We start from the raw sequence: 19,459 nt of genomic DNA, 5'->3' as shown, positions 1-19,459 counted from the left end.
CTTCATTTTAATTGTATGTCCCTTATGATAATATAATCTATTGTTGAAAATAAAAGTTATAAAATTAAGAAACAAATACAGAGAATTAAATAACGAAGCAATGATAAGCCAGTCTCTGTACAATGTAGTAACATTTGCATTCTGAAGGATATTTCAGGAAACTTTATGCTCAGTAGAACTACAAGGAAATGCTCATTAACATGGGCATTCGCAATTTAGCCTGCTACTCCTTCCTATGCTTTGTCTCATAATCTTCGTTTTGAAGGCCAAGTTCACAGGATATGAAAAGTATGTTTATCAGCTATGTGTGGATGGATTATTCCAAAAATCAACTAACTCTGGGAACTATAGGTTCCAGTCCCGTTTGGTTCCTTGCAGTTTACTACCTGATAAAAATGGCCATTTGTTCTATAGAATTCCCCACATTTAAATTTGATGATTGTATCACTGCAGTGTCATTTAACATGTTCCTCAGTCTCCTGTGAAAAAGTAGTTATAATTAGATTAGATGGGGGGGGGGCAAGAATAGTTCAAGTGATTCTATGTAATTCTAGCAATGGGGACCTAATTTCCAGTTTCTTATTTTGTGATGTTGCAGCCTTTGATGATTATCGTTAAGATCCATTAATTAGCATTTTGAAAAGTGGTGATGTTCTATCATTCCATCTCCATTTGTTTGGTGTAAAATTTCTATAAAAAAAGGAATTTCTTGCCATAAATTATTTGGTTACCCTGAGGTATGGGTCATGCAGGAAAGGCAGGCTAAATGCTCATTTCCCCCCTTTATTTATCAGTTTAGAGAATAATGAGTTTGTTTGTTAGCATCCTCTAAAGATAACCAATGAAGTTCCTTGCTACCACACCCTGACTCTTCTGTATCATTGTAAACTCATGGATTCAAACATAAGATATCTTTCAACCCATTGAAGCTTCTCTTAATATTCAAATTATCCGATCTTTGGCCAATGGGATTCTAGTCAAATAATCTGAGTCCTTTTGGTGCCACCCCAATAGTTGCTATTATTTTCTTTCCATCTGGTACGAAAAGACCTCCCAGGCTGATCTTATAATATTCCCGATATTATTTCTGTATATTTCTCTGAACCTGATTCCTTTTAGTGGAAAATAGTATTTAGAGACTACAGACTGGGTACTTTTGTTCCTTTTCAAAAGTATTTTGGCTATTCTACTCCTCAATATTTACAACATTGTACAATCTATAAGAGATTAGCCAACAAAGAAATTTAAATTATGGTCAAGAAAAGATGCTAAGAAAAATAAAGCAGGGTATTTTAGTGTTGTCTAAATATATATCAGTTCATTAGTGAATATTGGCCTATTAGTATGTTTTCTTTCCTACATAGTCTTATAATTGCTTGAATGGAGATAAGAATACTGCAAAAATAAGAACTTCCCTTCTCATCCCACTCATGTAAAGACTTTAGGACAGTACCTGGTGTATAATAAATGATCAGTAAAGGCAGTTGTTTTTATTATCATTGGCTGGATTCACAATCTCTTCTTCCCATTCAAAAAGTGAATAAAAAATAAAATGAATTTAAAGCAGAGGGAAAACAAATGTGTTCCCTAAAGACCAAGCAAAGACTAGTTAATATTTGCCCGCATTCTACTTCATTTTAAGGTATCCTCTGTATTACAGAAGAGATCTGGTAATTACATTTCCTGGAATCTCCTTCCCTATATGGGAAACCAAGTTTTTTGTTGTGTAAGAAAGTAAATACAGATGTTAACACTGATGAGGTTAAGTAAAAACCCTATATCCCTGAATTTGAATCAGAAGTATCAATATGACCTAAGGATTTATTACAACACACACATACACACATTTCCTAATGTGTCCACTGAGGAAACTTATGAACAATAACCAATGCAGGAGCAATGAATGGCTCCATTGGACAAATTGTGGCCTCCAAATATCATTTCCTACTGAAAAGAACTAATACTCCTTAGAGAAATAGCTGATTTCAGGTAAAGGGCAAAAAAAGCACGATAAGGCTACTGTATCTTGTCACAACTACAAAGCATGGAAGGTATTTAGTGTTGTGTGAAAACAACCAAGAAGCCAACTTAAAAAGGTTCCCCTTGGGGCACCTGGGTGGCTCAGTCTGTTAAGCATCCGACTTCAGTTCAGGTCATAATCTTACAGTTAGTGGGTTCGAGCACCGCATCAGGCTCTGTGCTGACAGTTCAGAGCCTGGAGACTGTTTCAGATTCTGTGCCTCCCTCTCTCTCTGCCCCTCCCCCACTTGCACTCTGACTCTCTCTCTCTCTCTCTCTCTCTCTCTCTCTCTCTCTCTCAAAAATAAACTTAAAAGAAGATTCCCCTTGGCCAACTATTAGACAATTGAGCATCAATAAGAATAGTAACAGCAATAATAGTTCACAATGATACCAAAATCAAAAGTATCATTGATCAAGTTTTGAGGAAAATTAGGAAACAAAGGTATATGACAAGTAAATCAAAGATTAGTTGTTCCTTTCTTTTTTTAAATATAATTGATTGTCAAGGGGCACCTGGGTTAAGCATCCGACTTCAGCTCAGGTCATGATCTCACGGCTTGTGAGTTCAAGCCCCACGTTGGGCTCTGTGCTGACAACTCAGAGCCTGGAACCTGCTTCAGATTCTGGGTCTCCATCTCTCCCTCTGCCCCTCCCCTGCTCACACTCTGTCTCTCTCTGTCTCTCAAAAATAAAAATAAAATAAAATAAAGTAAAATAAAATAAAATAAAATAAAATTTATTGCCAAATTGGTTTCCATACAACACCCAGTGCTCATCCCAACAGGTGCCCTCCTCAATGCCCATCACCCATTTTCCCTCTCCCCTACCACCCATCAACCCTCAGTTTGCTCTCTGTATTTAAGAGTCTCTTATGGTTAAAAAGTTGACTTTTCTTTAACATTGACTGACAATCAATGTTTTTTCTGAAGTTTGTTTTAGAACCCAGGGTTCCATCAGCCTGATCTCATTACACATGTAGCCATTACTCCCCTTCTCTCTTCAAATACATACCATCTTTTATGACATTAAGTTCATGAGGAATCACCAGCAGAGAGAGCTTCCAAAATACTCAGAATCTGGGGCGCCTGGGTGGCTCAGTCAGTTAAGCGTCCGACTTCGGCTCAGGTCATGATCTCACGGTTCGTGGGTTCGAGCCCCGCGTCGGGCTCTGTGCTGACAGCTCAGAGCCTGGAGCCTGTTTCAGATTCTGTGTCTCCTTCTCTCTGTGACCCTCCCCGTTCATGCTCTGTCTCTCTCTGTCTCAAAAATAAATAAACGTTAAAAAAAAAATTAACAAAATACTCAGAATTTGACAAACATTTACTGAGGACCTATTAGGGACAAGACACCTTTCTTGTCCCTAAAGATAATAGCTAAGACCAAGCCAACTCCTTGCCATCAAGTAGTTTATATTCTGAGAGGACACGATTTTACCTAAAGGAAAATAGAAGGGAATAGAAGTGACGTGGTCAAGGGTAATCAACAGGCCAACTGACAAACGATTTTGAGTAGAAAGTGTACAATAGAGAGACGAGGAAGGTGTAAAACTGAAGCAAGAGTGATGTATTGTGGGCATATTTTTCCAGAGCGATTTCTTTAAACTTTAACAGGGTATTAACATCATGCATTTTAAATGTTTTGTCTCCCCTTCTTTCATTCAGTTCAATGTTGTATTGAACAAAATCTGGATTATTCATCTCATCACCCCCTGGCTTAAGCAAACATGAATGTGAATTCCCTGGTACAATAGGAAGCTCCATTTCATAACACACTACTTTAGTGTAATGGCTCTTTTCCTCTGAGAATTGGTTTTGAAACTCACCCAAACTTACTCAGTGGAAACTCATTTTGACTGTAATGGCTACATGTGTAATGAGATTAGACTGACAGAAACCTGCTCTCTCCCTCTCTCTCTCTTTCTTTTTTGTTACAGACTAAAATATATCAGATTTAAAGCCTTTTTTTTTCAATCTGAGAGTAAAACAGGAATAATAACTTTTGAGCCAGTGGTGGTTTACAATGTTACAAAACTTGCAGTTTTATTTTCTCCACACAAAGACTGCTTTTATTACAAATTGTGTGCTTTCGCTTGGGAGTATCAATTCTAGTGTCTAACTCTCCAGGTAGAGGCATTTCCTTGCCCAGGAGTCTAATAAGCACGCCAGAAAACCACACCGAGCAGAATGCTATATGCCTCATGCTAACCTGGGACGATCATCTTGTTAATTTCCTGGCGCTCATGTGTATTTTGTTAACTCATCAATTAAGTGGCTTCTACATATTTTATGTTTTACTATATATGTCAAGATAATGGTACATGGGTGGCATTTGTAGGCAGGAAGGGAAACTCTTGTTACAAACAGGTCCCTGGGTTTCCAACAATGGGCTCAGAAAGAATTCTTAAATAACAAGCTCTGATGGCGCTGTTTCATTCTGGGCTGAAATGTGAAATTTTCTGCTCTTCTGAAGTCCTGCAAGGTACTTTTCAATATTTGTCACACACACACACACACACACACACACACACATTATTTGAACACATGGTTCTCTCAACTCTGGAACACATATCTGCACAATTCATTTTGACCTTAATCATATACCGCCTTGCATTGCTACTTAGTAGTTTCATGCCTGTAAGTTATATCACCCCAAAATAAAATACTTAGATTATAGAGGACTGGGATTAGGTTTTACTATTTTTTTAAATCACCATCTTCTCTCTCCCAGTTTTCAATATATTCCTCTGTACATGACTATTGCTATAGGAATATAGTAACCATCATTGGCAGGCAGCAGCATCATTATTTGCAACAATAATTTTCAATTATTAAGCCATGTGCTGAGCTCTATAGTTTGCATTTATAATCTCCTTATGTTCTTACAGATCTTGCCTGTGTTTTAACCACATATTACATTTTTAATAAAATATTTTAAACATTAAAACAATAAGAAAACAGAAGCCCATGTACCCATCTTTATCAATATAGTTGAAACTTCTCTTACAGACATTTAATAGATTTTGATACTGAGGTTCAGAGAGAATAAAAAAAAAACTTGCCAAGATTTCACAATTAATAAGGGGCCACTTTTAACTGAAATGTTGGACTCCAGAACAAAAACACAGACTATATAGGAACGGCCAAATTTAGCTATGTGGATAATGGTGGTATGGTTTCTAAAAGGGTTAAAGCGATTTCCAGAATTATCTAATGCATGCTTATGTGTAGTGAAAATCTGGCCCAATATTCAAGAGAACTTATTCTACAATCATCCCAGAGGGTCTCATTGATCACCCACTCCTTCCTCTTCCGTCTTATCTCACGGTTTGGTGATTTTTATAGCATGTTTTTCTTATTTTCCATGAAACGTTTATGAGATCCTGCCACTTTAAAATGTTGCCTTAACTCCAGAAGGCAAATGTATGGTTGCTACGAGTGAAAAGCTGGTCTGATTTTACCAATGCTTCAGATAAATAAATGTCAAAAGAGTTGGAGTTCTTGCTTGGAAAAATGTTGGACTTTGGGGGAAAATTATCTTAAGAATTGCAATATCTCCAGGCTATAAAATTCAATTGGAAAATACTATGAAAAGGGTCTTTCTAATAAGAGTTTTCATAGCCTTACTTCTGACTGTGACTGGAAATACCACAGAATAATCAGAATGAAAATTATTTCAATATTTTTAGGCTTCACTGGAAAATGTAGTGCAAAAAAACAAAAAAAAACAAAAAAAAAACACAAAAAACCAACAACCAAAAACCCTACAGTAGTTCAATAACTTAGGACCTCACAAGCATTTTAGATAATAAGTGAAGTGTGTCTTGTTGGGGAAAATATTTACACTTTTATGATAATTCTTTTAAACCTGTATCACTGTTACTAAACTTACAAGAGGAAGATACCAGTTACTATTACTCCAAACATGTCTTTCTAAATGTTTTACCAATATATTCACGAAGTGGAAATCTGCTCCACAGGTAATGGCGTAACAGTCCTTTACTTAATTAGCATGCTTTCCTAACAGATTCCCTGCTCTCTATTTACCATATTCTGGATTGCTTTTAACCCATTCTTCAAATACTCATTTATTAAACTGGTATCTGTTGAACACACAATATGCCTCATGCATTGTACTAGAACCTAAATGGGATATACGGGAGAATTAGCCTTGGTCCCTAAATCAAGGAGCTTACTGTGGAAAAGAAGGCATGTACTGATAAGCTTGTATTATAATACAAAAAATAAAGAATTAAGTGCCACAAGAGAAGTACAGATAAAGTTTTACACGAGATCAAAGGAACGAGAGAAATAACTTTTTCCTAAAAGAACCATGGAAAGCTTTTTGGAAAAGTTGGAATCTAAACCAGGCCTTGGAGGGATACAGGAGTGCTGATGCATAGGGGCACTTGCACCCCAATGTTTATAGCAGCACTTTCAACAATAGCCAAATTATGGAAAGAGCCTAAATGTCCATTGACTGACAAATGGATAAAGAAGATGTGGTTTATATACACAATGGAATACTACATGGCAATGAGAAAGAATAAAATATGGCCTTTCGTAGCAATGTGGATGGAACTGGAGAGTGTTATGCTAAGGGAAATAAGTCATACAGAGAAAGGCAGATACCATATGTTTTCACTCTTATGTGGATCTTGAGAAACTTAACAGAAGACCATGGGGGAGGGGAAGGAAAAAAACAAAAGTTAGAGAGGGAGGGAGCCAAACCATAAGAGACTCTTAAAAACTGAGAACAATCTGAGGGTTGATGGGGGGTGGGAGGGAGGGAAGGGTGGGTGATGGGCATTGAGGAGGGCACCTGTTGGGATGAGCCCTGGGTGTTGTATGGAAACCAATTTGACAATAAATGTCATATTAAAAAAAATAAATAAACCAGGCCTTGGAATATCGATAGTATTTGGATTTGTGGATCTAGCAGGACATTGCAACCAACAGAAAAATATGAACACATGTGCAGAGGAAGAAAATGTAGAGCATATGCCATGACTCAATGTAGAACAGAGCAGGGCCAGTGACATGGATGGGAAGACAGTTGCAACCAATCCCACCAATCCTAGACAAGGACTCATATCCTTATAAGCCATGAATGCCCTGCTGAGGGTTCCATGCTTCATTCCTTTATATTCAGGGCTGTACTTGCTTCAGAGAGGCTGCTGGGGCGTGTATAAGATGAGTAAGAGCAGAGTAAGGCTGGACACGAGGAAGGAAGTAAGGAGGTTATTATCTTTTTTCCAAATAAATGGTATTTAATTAACTCTTCAAATGTATTAGGGAAAGTAGGAAAGGGTGAGCTAAGCTAGATATATCACAGAGGAAGATGACGTAACCCTTTGGAAAATTGTATCGGAGGGAGAGAGTTAGGAAAGTTTGATTAAACATTAAAGATACCCGGGTGCTTTAAAACAGCATGGCTGGAAGGATGATAGCGCTTTCTGCCTAAGTATAAAATACTAAGCAAGAACCAGGTTTAGAGGGCAATATAATGAGAATTATTCCAAAGAGGGAATTTCGATGCTTGGCACAAAGCATAGCTCTAATAAGAATGACGGACCCTAGTTGCTCTTGGCACCCGGCCTCCGCTTGTTCCAATACAATAGAGTTTAGCAGAATGCATGGGCGTCCACCTAAAGACAGCCTCCCTTACGAATTAGGGGTGGAGACTTGACTAAGTCAGGGTAATGACACATGAGCTGGAGTCATGTAGACCACTCTCCCATTTTTGTCTTTCTTTTTTTTCACATGCTGACAGGAAAGTGATCCAGATCTGGCCATACATTTGTAGACAATACTGTGGGAGGACACAGCTATAAGTTGGAAGCACCCTGGGTCCTTGAATGATTTCACTGAGCGTAGGCGCTCTGTCATCTTGTTAAATAAAGAATAAACATTTATTAAAACCATTGTATTTGGGTAGCAGCTTAACCTTTCATCTTATTTAACAGTAGGTATTTAAATATATATTAAATGAGTGAATAAATTAATGAGTGAGCTGAAGAGTTTAGAGCTTTGAGCATTAAAATAAAGATTATTTTATTATTTAATGCTCACTTAGAGCATTAAAATAAAGATATCCAGGATACTGATGGAAATGCATGCCCAGAGTGTAGAAGAGTTTCAAGTTAAGCCAAAGATTTGATAGTTACCTATAGATAATCTATAGGTATCTATAGGTACCTATAGAGATCAATAGTTGACGCTGGATGAGATTACAAAGAAGAAGGAGAAGAAAGAGAAGAAGACGACAATAACATGAAAAAGTCATGGTCAGAGAAGTAAGAGAACCGGGAGTGATGAATGAGAGTCTCATATGCCAAAGTCAGTGAGTTTTGGAAAGAGATGTTTCCAGAAATTGGGAGGAGCAGATCAGTGGTCTGAGAAGACACTTAGCAACTGTGGTCAGTGAACATGGACAATCATCTTTCCAGAAGTTTGGCAGTGACCTGAAGGAGAAAAATGGAAAACTTGGGCTAGCTCAAGTGAATGGCAGGATCAAGAGAAAGTTGGGTTTGGATAGGAAAACAATAGCCTATTGGCAGGCTAAATGGAAGGGACTTTTGAAGAGAGGAATAGTAACAACTGTTCGTGGGGAGTGGGTGGGGGCCAGTCAATTGATTCAGCAGTGTTTCAGGATGGGAATAAGGAATTAAGAAGAAGGGTTAGAATGGAAGAGAGGGAAAGAGGTGAAGCGGGGGAGGAGTTGGATGAAGATGCAGGGAAATTTTGAACAGGAAAGCCAGGAAGTGAGGGAAGCTGAGGGAGTTTGGTCTCTAACATTCTTCTTTTTATCCACAAGACGCAAGAACAAGGCTTACAACAGTATTCCCTACAGTGCTCTAAAATGCTCTTGGCACACTGACATTAAGCTATGTCTACAGCCACAAAGCGGTTTGATTGTTATATCAAGAGAGCAGAATAATAATGCTGATTTGTGCGTGCTGCTACTCTATCAAAATAAAAAATGTATTTTACCAAACTACGTGTCTTTCACTTTCCTCCGACATTAGAAGAAGGTGTTTACTTTTATATTTTTCCCTTCACTGTGTTGTCTTAGCATTAAGTAGTGATGAGACATCCTGTCATTTTAGATTCAGTTTCTTTTGATTGCTTGTACAGTATAATTTAGTTGACAGTCTACAAGTCTTCCTTTAATTTGTCAAGTTGTTACACATTTATCTTTACATCGTCATCCCTTTCAGACAAGTCCTATCTTTCTTATCAGCATTGTTAATAGAGAGCACTAGTCACACCCAGAGGAATGTGTGCAGGTTTTTTTACCTAAGAACTTTAATAACATAAATAATAAACAACTATCAAGCAGGTGCTAGGGAGAAAATGAAAGAGAAAATGCACTTTTGTGTGCCATATTTTCAAATTTCTGAACATGTTACATGAGTATGTAACTTAGCCATGATGTTTATACATTATGAAGGCCAAACAGAGAGATGGCTATTTAATTTTTAACAGTTTTACAAAATAAAGGAAAATAAAAACAAAAACATGGTCGCTTTCAGTGTTCAGTGGTTTACAGTACAGAATCTATCTTACGGGCTCATTAAAAATTACATCAACCTAACATAAACTTACCAACAGGCCAATGGCTTTTGAACTGTAATACTGATGGGGGCACCTGGGTAGCTTAGTCGGTTGAGCATCCGATTTCGGCTCAGGTCATGATCTCACGGCTTGTGGCTTCGAGCCCCACGTCAGGCTCTGTGCTGACAGCTCAGAGCCTGGGGCCTGCTTTGGATTCTGTGTCTTCCTCTCTCTCTCTCCCTTCCTCCACTCATGCTCTGTCTCTCTCTGTCTCAAAAACAAATAAACATTAAAAAAAAAAAAGAAACTGTAATACTGACTACAGCAGAATAGCTCAATGGGAACACCTAAAATGATAAAATGAGAGTAGATGTATTATTCTTTTATGGAGCAGGGTTTGAAGTCAGAGTACCTATGGCTCACATGTGTGACTTTGGCACGTTATTTACATTTTCTGTGTTTCACTTTTTTCATCTGTCTAAAGGAGACTTCTTTGTGTGATGAAATAAGCCATGGAATATTTTTCAATATTTAAGTTGTAAAAATTCCGTTTAGTCATTTACTTATTTATTCATTCATGCAAGCGATATTTTCTGAGGAACTGCTTAGTGCCAGACTCTGAGCTAGGCTCCTTGGTGGCTGACAGGTTGATAGGAGCAAGCTATGAAAGGTCTTATTTTATCATATTAAAGGGCCTTTCCCAGAAGACACTAAGGAGCAAGTGATGAGATTTGCTTTTGAGGGCAATTGTCCTGCCAACACAGAACTGACCTAGTGCTAAGGATGTCTAAGACCGGGAGATAGACTTCTGTCTATCACGTTCCTTTATGATAACATCTGCTCATCGCAGAAAATTTGGAAATACAGATTAAAGAAAAAGTCCTGTTAATATATTGTTAGTCCTGTTACTATATTTCTTAGGGCAGCCACGTGTCCTAGATTTTCTGGCATAGGCCTGATTTCAAATACCCTGTGTCATTATCCCTTAACGTACACTTGTACTTGTCAGATTTGTCTAACTACACCAAGTGAACTTCAAGGATAAGGTGAGACCATGTTATCTTTAAGTGACCTGAAGGCAGAGTCTCTGCATTATCCAAGAAGGAAATACAAGAATTGGATGGGTAAACCAGTAAGGAGAAGCTGCACAGTTGCTCAGTCACTAGAGGACAGAGAGAAAAAAATAGGGGCTAGTAAGGTCCCATGGTGGAGGAATTTATATCCACGACACTGGCAATTTTCAGCCGTAGAATTGAAAGATTGTTTGGCACAATCAGTGGTCAGTTAAAACTAGGATGTTATCAACCGTTACAAAGGAAATGACTTATTTTTTCTATAAATTAAAGCATATTAGATTAGCTGAGTAGAGACAAAAGGAGAGGAGGGGTAGTCAGTCCACACATGATCTGGGCACCCCAATAGGTTGTCTCACAGTGAACTCATCTATCATGTGTGTTGGCAAAAAGATGGAAAGACACTGTTGAGATAACAAGAAGTATTTCAGAAAGGAGAGAGATATGGGGAAATTTGCATTTTAGCAAAGTCGCTCTGGATAGTGGGGAACAAGATCTGGGAGGGTGCTGTTGGAGTCAAATGAGAGTGGTGATGAAGAACTGGATTAGCGCTGTGATGGCTAAGAAGGCAAGTAGAAGGCAGATTACAAACTAGGAAGTGTGCCCCCCAAATTCATGTCTTCCAAAAATCTGTGAATATGCTATTATTTAGAGATAAGTCCTTGCAAAATTAATAAAGTTCAAATGAGGCCATACTGGATTTGGCTCTAAATCCAATATGACCGGTATGTTTATAAGAGAGAAATTTAGATTTAAAGACACAGGGGGGTGGGGGGAAATGTGTGACAACGGAGGCAGAGATTGGAGTGATGCAGCCACAGGTCAGCGAACGCCAAGGATTACTGGTGACTTCCAGAAGCTAGGAAGCCGCAAGGAAAAAGCAAGAAGGCTTCCCTCCTGGAGTCTTCAGAGAACAAGGCTTCACCAACTTCTTGATTTTGGGATATCTGGCTTCTAGAAGTATGAGAGTAACATTTTTGTTGTTTAAATCACCAAGTTTGTTATAATTTGTTACAGCAGCCCTCGGAAACTAACATAGATGGTAAAATAACTAAGCTTTAATGTTTGTTTGGACATGAATGGAGAGAGAGAACTTTGAATATCGGGGAGTGAATGGACAGCAATGGAACCCACTAAGCAAGAACATAGAGCAGGGCTCAGCCAATTACAGTCTTCCATCAGTATCTGCTTTCCTCTCCACCTGCCACATACTTGTGAGTTTTTTTTTAATGTTTACTTATTTTTGAGAGAGAGAGAGAAAGAGAGAGAGTGTGGGGGGGGGAGGGGCAGAGAGAGAGGGAGACACAGAATCTGAAGCAGGCTCCAAGGCTCTGAGCTGTCAGCACAGAACGTGATGTGGGGCTGGAACCCACCGACCATGAAATCATGACCTGAGCTGAAGCCAGCGCTTAACCCACTGAGCCACCCAGGCGCCTCTGCCCCATACTTATGTTAATCAGCTTTTACTGAAACACAGCCAATGCCCATTTGTTTATTTATTGTCTATTGCTGTTTTCCTGTTACAGCAGCACAGTTGAGTAGTTGTGGCAGAGATCTCATGGGTTTTCGCTGAAAAAGTTGCCAACCCCTTAGCATAGAGGAAGAAGAAGTCCTAAACGAAGGTTTAGGACTCTGATTGGTTCAAGGACTCTCGGGACAACTGGATGAATATGTTATGGCATCAACTGGAAATAAACTCACAGAACTATTTTAGGAAGACCTACATTGCTTTGACCTATCAGTGGAAAAAGAAAACTGTAAAACCCGAACAGTGATAGTGGCATTAAGTCAATGCCCAGAATGACTGACACTTGCTTCATTCAAGATAGGGAGCCAGGGGATAAAGGACCATGCACCTCCTTCAAAAGCAAACTAAGCCTTTCAGGTCATTCAGGTACTATCGGGTTTCTACCACATTTTTCTTCCATAAAAGGCAACCATTGTAGAGCCTCATTACTGCTTGCAGGAAAAAGGCATTCCGTGATATTGAACTGTAGTGTAAGGACAATTTTCTAAGCTGTGAAGTGGCCATTCCCTGCTAAGTTTGTGAACGCATTAAAATTTCTTTTTTTTTTTAGTTTAATTGTTTATTTTGAAAGAGAAAGAGAGAGTACAAGCAAGGGAGGGGCAGAGAGAGAGGGAGAGAGAGAATCCAAAGCAAGCTGTGCACCATCAGTGTGGAGCCCGATGTGGGGCTTAAACTCACCAACCGTGAGCTCATGACCTGCCAAAACGAAGAGTCCGATGCTTAGCTGACTCACCCACCCGTGTGCCCGCCTTAAAATTTCTTATCACTGCGGGCGCCTGGGTAGCTCAGTCGGTTGAGCGTCCGACCTCGGCTCGGGTCATGATCTCATGTTCTGTGAGTTCGAGCCCCGTGTCGGGCTCTGTGCTGACCGCTCAGAGCTTGGAGCCTGCTTTGGATTCTGTGTCTCCCTCTCTCTCTCTGCCCCTCCCCTGCTCATGCTCTCTTTCTCTCTCTCTCTCTCTGTCAAAAACAAATAAACATTAAAAAAAATTAAAAAAAATTTCTTATCACTGACGCTCTAGCATAAAGCAGTAGTACTTCTTAGCCTGTCCCGCTAAGTATCCCCAAGAGCAGAGAGAAGATTACATATATCCTAGGTCAGGGGCCCAGCCAGAAGTGATGCATAACAAGGTTATAACTGCTTTGAAATCTCGTGTTTCATCTTTAAAATGTATTTAGAATTTGGGTTCTGCTCTGAAATAATTTTGTTTCAATACAAAACAATATTTTTATGAAAACTGATATCTAAAGGTGATCTCACATGTGAAACTTATGGCCACAGGCACATTTTAGCATTTCCGAGTAATCTTAAGAGGACCCTGCTACTACTGCATTGGGGATATGCTTTGCTACACAGCGCTAGCAAAATGTGTACTCGTCGTTGTTCAAAAAAAGGAAACAAGCAGACAGACTAGAATCCCAGAGCCTAACGCAAGTTGACAAAAGTATTTTTGTCAGCATCAGGAAGTTCTACAGTTACTTCTATGGTCTTGTCTTAAAATTTATAGTGATCAAAAATTGTATCTGGACTTTTCCAGCGTCTCTGCTGTATCTTGGGCTAAGGTCTTCTTCTTTTTTTTTTTAATTTTTTTTTTCAACGTTTATTTATTTTTGGGACAGAGAGAGACAGAGCATGAACGGGGGAGGGACAGAGAGAGAGGGAGACACAGAATCAGAAACAGGCTCCAGGCTCTGAGCCATCAGCCCAGAGCCTGACGCGGGGCTCGAACTCACGGACCGTGAGATCGTGACCTGGCTGAAGTCGGACGCTTAACCGACTGCGCCACCCAGGCGCCCCATGGGCTAAGGTCTTCTGATGACACAACCACCCACAACCCTAAAGAATGATAGTAAATGCACTCATTCCTGCCACTGAGTACCCGAATCATGTTGTGCCACTATCATTGGGCATTTTGATATTAAAATAAACTCTGGCCCATCTTTTATAACAAGTCAAATCACGTGATTATTCAAGATTTAGAGATTTGGTATCGTATATTTACTATGGAGACACAGTAAGCAAACTACCAAGGAATTAAACCTATCCCCAAGTGATAAACATGAATTACTCCAGCCATAAAACATTCCATTTGCAGGTGGACTGCAATGATGGAAGGTGACCATTGCATTATCTTGGTATCTGGGATTTCTTAGCTTGAAAGCAAGGATTGGAAGGAAGCGTCATTACTTTGTCAAAGGCATGTTCTTATCCATGAAAGTGAATTAAAAGACTTTGACCAACTCCATCTGAGTTTTGCAGGATGAATTTGTGTTCTGATAAATCAGCTAAGGTGGTTCATAGTGCTTCTCCTTCCATCTCAGAGTTGAGATACTAACACGAAATCAGGGCCAGTTATTCACAACATTCAGATTCCCAGGTGCCATTGTTTCTGGCAATTATCAGTTGGATTTTAGGAACTCATTGGGTAGAGCCTTGCTCAGATTTTCACTATCCTACCTCATCTTTCCAAAGCAAATAATTGGCCAGCTGGGAAGTGCTACTGACTTAAGGAGACAATGAGAGGGATTGTTAGAAGATTGATGCTACATCTGTCTCCATGTGAGTACAAAAAATAATCTGTTTTGCTGAGATACACATCAGTAAGATCCTTGGCTAACTCAATCCAGATTTATAGCTGCATAAGTGTTTAATACCAGAACATATTTTAGTGGCTGTTTTTTCACTGTTTTTGCCTCTCTTATTGCAAACAAGAGGTTTTGCTAAGGACTAGGGGGCTAAACCAAGGGTTTCTGACATTACATTTGAGATCATTTTCTTTCATTTTCTGAAATTTTCCCTTAGGAAAAATAATTTTCTAGATGAAAGAGCTTAAAAGAAGTGAGGTTCACTCTGAGTAAGGAAAAGACAAAAATAGCACGATTCTTGTGCCAACAAGAAGCTGTGGAAATGAAGAAGGGCCCTCACTGGAGAAACTCACTGCCATCTTTCAGGCTGGGCTCGAGAGGCAGCAGTCTGACCTTAGGAGCATTCTAGGCCCAGGAAAAATGAAGGCTTCAGGGCTGTGAGATTCCAGGAACCTTCATGAAACTTCAGAGTATCCCTATATATGCGATCTTATCCATCCGTGACTCATAAAAGAATATATGGCTTTGCTGTTTGTGGTGATGTACATTAGGGGATGTAAGATTGACAGCTTCCCAGAACCAAGCTGTTCTCCCTACAACCAGTGAGAGAAATGTGCAGAAAAGTACCTACTATATGTAAGGAACATGGCTTGTCTCGTCTCGACAAACAAGATTTTATGGAGGGATAAATTGAGTCCCCCCATAGTTCATTCATTCACCAGTCACTGAATGCTTGTTACATGAGCACAGCATAGGCCCCACTCTCATGGCGCTTACATTTTAGCTGGTGGAAACTGTCAGTAAACAAACATATAAATAACATATTCAGTCGTGATAAATGCTCTGAAGGATGAAGCAGGGGAAGAGAGAATGGAGGGCAGGGGAGAAGTGGTGAAGGGAGCTCTGATATGGTGACATTTAGGCAAGCATGAGGAAGGTAAATATCTTCTCCAAAGCAGTGAAAAGTGGCTGACCTAGGGTATTTGTGTATTTGTCTGAGTTGTCCATTTGTACAATTCCAAAGTTGTAAACCTCACTGATAGTTGAATTTCTACTTCCTAAATATTGTTGACTCTTAAACAGTCCAAATGAGCTCTTGAGATCTGATCATCTTCAAAGGGAGCTAATTCCTGGGCTTCCTGGGTCCCAGAGACCAGTCTGTTTCCAGAGCACAAGTGACCATTCAGGCACCACCACCATATTCCAAGCCCAGCTATGGAATTTAACAGCAGTCTGGGATGTCATTCTCCTTTAGAGTTTCTGTTGCAGTGCAACACAGAACATTAGAATAGCACTGATGGCCTTTTGTCATAGAATATTTTTATTTAAATGGTTTAAAATAAGGTCTTTCCAAGCCCCTTCTTTGTAAGTTTGTATGACTACCTGCTAAAACTTTTAGATGGATTGGAATCATTCTTTCCTCCTATAACAAACAGGAAGAATACTCTTCCATTAATATTATGGTGACAGAATCTTCTGCTTAATTCCAGGAGAGCCATTGTTGTCAATGATCAACCAGTAAATGTATGTTTGGATCAATTATTTTTTTTTATATTTTATTTTTTATTTTTTAAAAAATGTTTATTTATTTTTGGGAGACAGAGAGACAGCATGAGCATGGAGGGAGAGAGAGAGAGGGAGACACAGAATCTGAAGCAGGCTCCAAGCTCTGAGCTGTCAGCACAGAGCCCAACGTGGGCCTCGAACTTATGCACCTTGAGATCATAACCTGAGCCGAAGTCAGATGCTTAGCCAACTGAGCCACCCAGGCACTCCTGGATCAATTATTTTTAGAGGCAAATAATAATTATTCTCAGTCAGACTCATTTTTTTAAATATCCAATTGGTCAGTATAAAACAATTCCACTCAATATGTTAACATATTAGTTATTTGAAGATGAATTTGGAGGTAATTTTCCTTCAATGGATGCATCAGGATGAAACCTGAAACAAAATGAAATGCTCACCAGATGTCTCACTTGAGAAACAGAGACCTGCTAATGCATACACTAAGCATCTCTTTAAGGATGGTTATTTCTTTCATGCTTCGAACTTCAGAAACCTGGAGCTTCAATGAAGCACCCAATTAAGCATTACATGAAGCCAAACCTTCTATTTAAGTAAGTCTTGACTGTCAGCAGTTACGAGATAAAATAATTAATCTTCATTAATGTTAATGAAGGACTGGAATGGAATTCAGAAATTATAGATTTAAAATATCAGATTGTGTGGCAAGTAATAATTTTGGCTGGTTTTCCAAGTAAATTATGTACGTAGTTAATACCCAACTTACCAACTGGTTGTGTGTCAAAATTGTATTTGAAAGTCAATACAAAGTCAGAATGCATTTCTAAAAATAATGATATTATAATGGTGTTAATGGAAATTAGCCTTTTTAACATTTATGTAATCCATATTGAGACTAAGTTAGTTTGTTCAATCCATATCAAGACTTGAATAATTTTTATTTGCAAGTTTTTTTTAAGTTTATTATATATGACATTTCAGCAATTGTGTCAAATGATGAGCTACTAAAAGTCTATGGGGGTCAAATTTCCAGAAGACAAATTCTACCTACTAGTTACCAACAACATAAGTTTGGGCAAATACCCCTGCTATGCCTCAGTTAACACACTAAAGGATGATGATGAGGATGATGATGGTGATATGCATTTAGAGGTTTTAAGTTTTAGGTACAATGTCTCTCATATGTAAACAGTCCATAAATGACTAAAATTGGTCAAAGAATATGATCTCATTACAAACCCAAACAGTTTCATCTTTCTCCTATTGTGAGACCACTGTGAGAAATTAAAATCAGGAGGGGTCTCATGGATCTTTTTGTAGGCCAGTATAAGGGCCTAATCATCAATTTATTTGTTTTTGGCAAAACCAGTTCCTTGTGAGAAAGGAACATGTAACTGAGAAGGTCTGGGAACATGGCTCCTTCCCCTTCTCTTTCCACCTCAAGGCATCAGGACAACTACCAGGTAAGCCGTACCTGAGAGGACCCTCTCTGTCCCTTCAAATCGCATGGGATTTAATGAAATGTCAATCCAGATCCTATGGGTTTCGTCTAAAAATTCCTTCTGAGGCTAATTTCTTTGTGTCTGTCCCCAGTTTGCCCTGTGTCTTCCACTACTTGAGCTCATAGGCGTCTTAGTGTTTCCTAGATGTTCCTGTAGATGAAGTCCTCTTGTCCCCTCCTGTTTCGAGTCAACAACTGGACCTACTGGCATCAGCCCTTTATTCACCCAAACTGTACCTCTAGGGTAGAACTTAGCTGAGAAGGTGGAGGAGGAAGAAATTCTAAGGAAAGCGGTGTTGGAGCCAGCATACCTCTGGAGACTGGGGAATTGGTGCAGGTGCCATTTCCAATTTTAGATTTTGGTCAGCTATTTCTGTGCCTTTCCTAGGGATCTTCCTAGTCTTCTGGAGCATATATTTTCTTTTTCTTTCTCAGCTGTCTGTCCTCTGGTCCTACTTCCATCAGAAACCGTTAACGAAGGTCACCGAGTGGGAAGAAAACAATGGCTCGAGGAATCCATCTCCTGTTCATCCTTCTGTGTGGGATCTGCCCCTGTGCTCAGCCTGGCCTGAGTGGGCCTTTAAGTGGACCACTTAAGTTCCTTAAATTCCTCTTAAGAAGTTAGTAGAGGAGAGACTAGACAAATGACAAAGTAGATAACATTACGTATTATGTGTGTGTGTATATATATATATATATATATATATATGATATATACATTAAATAAATATAAAATTACATATGATACATGTAATATATTACTTATAATAATAAAGTAAATACATAATATATGGTGATAAAAATCTAAAAATATACAATGTAGAGAACTATTATTTATAAGCTCATTATATTTTTCTAGAAAAAAGTAGAAGGCCCACTAAATTGAGTACATATTGCTTCACCTCCAAAAAATGACACTAATCCTTGATATAAAATGTATTGTATGTGTCACAAATATTATTAAGAGAAAAAAGAGAGAACTTAGTTTGAACACAGCAACAACACTGGAGAGCTATTGATTTTTGTAAAGTGGGAGGCTAAGGGAAGTGTTTATCTTACACCCACCTTCATGAATTTTTATGGATAAGAAACTAGTGAGTTTGAGAGATGAAGGTAATTGCCTGGTTCAGTCAGCTTCTGATTCTGCAGTTACAGAGTTTCTCAAGCTCTGTCTTAGAATGGAACTGGGGAGCGGGTCTAGACAGTGGAGGACAGAACAGGAGAAGAGGATTAGGAAAGGGGAGGCTGAAGGGTCCTGGCTACTTCCTTGCTATTCTTCTCCGCCATGTGCCTGTGGACCTCCTCTGTGTTTGGAAGATCTGATTTTCCTTATGCACAGATGGGATCATTTGCGATGTCTGGATGTCTGGAGGAACACATCATCAACGGCCAGGTTTTTGTGGATGGGACAAAGATCTCTAAGCAGATATATTGTCTTATTCCTACATTTTAGACTTCAGCCCTCACTGCCCTTAGCATCCTTGGCCCTGCTTTCCTGTGATCAGTGGCTAACTGTGCACCACAGACCCCTTCGGAAACCTGCCGCTAAGTTAATCACTGGGTGGCACCCAAGAGCCAGAAAAAAGACGGATTGAATTGCAGACACTCTCTAATACACATATTTTAACAATTTCCTCTGTCCTCAGCGAAATTATGCTAATATTTTAGT

The sequence above is a fragment of the Neofelis nebulosa genome, chromosome 14 (assembly GCF_028018385.1).
Source record: "Neofelis nebulosa isolate mNeoNeb1 chromosome 14, mNeoNeb1.pri, whole genome shotgun sequence".
Lineage (NCBI taxonomy): Eukaryota > Metazoa > Chordata > Mammalia > Carnivora > Felidae > Neofelis > Neofelis nebulosa.
The sequence above is the reverse complement of the archived record's forward strand: the minus strand, read 5'-3'. Positions refer to the sequence as shown.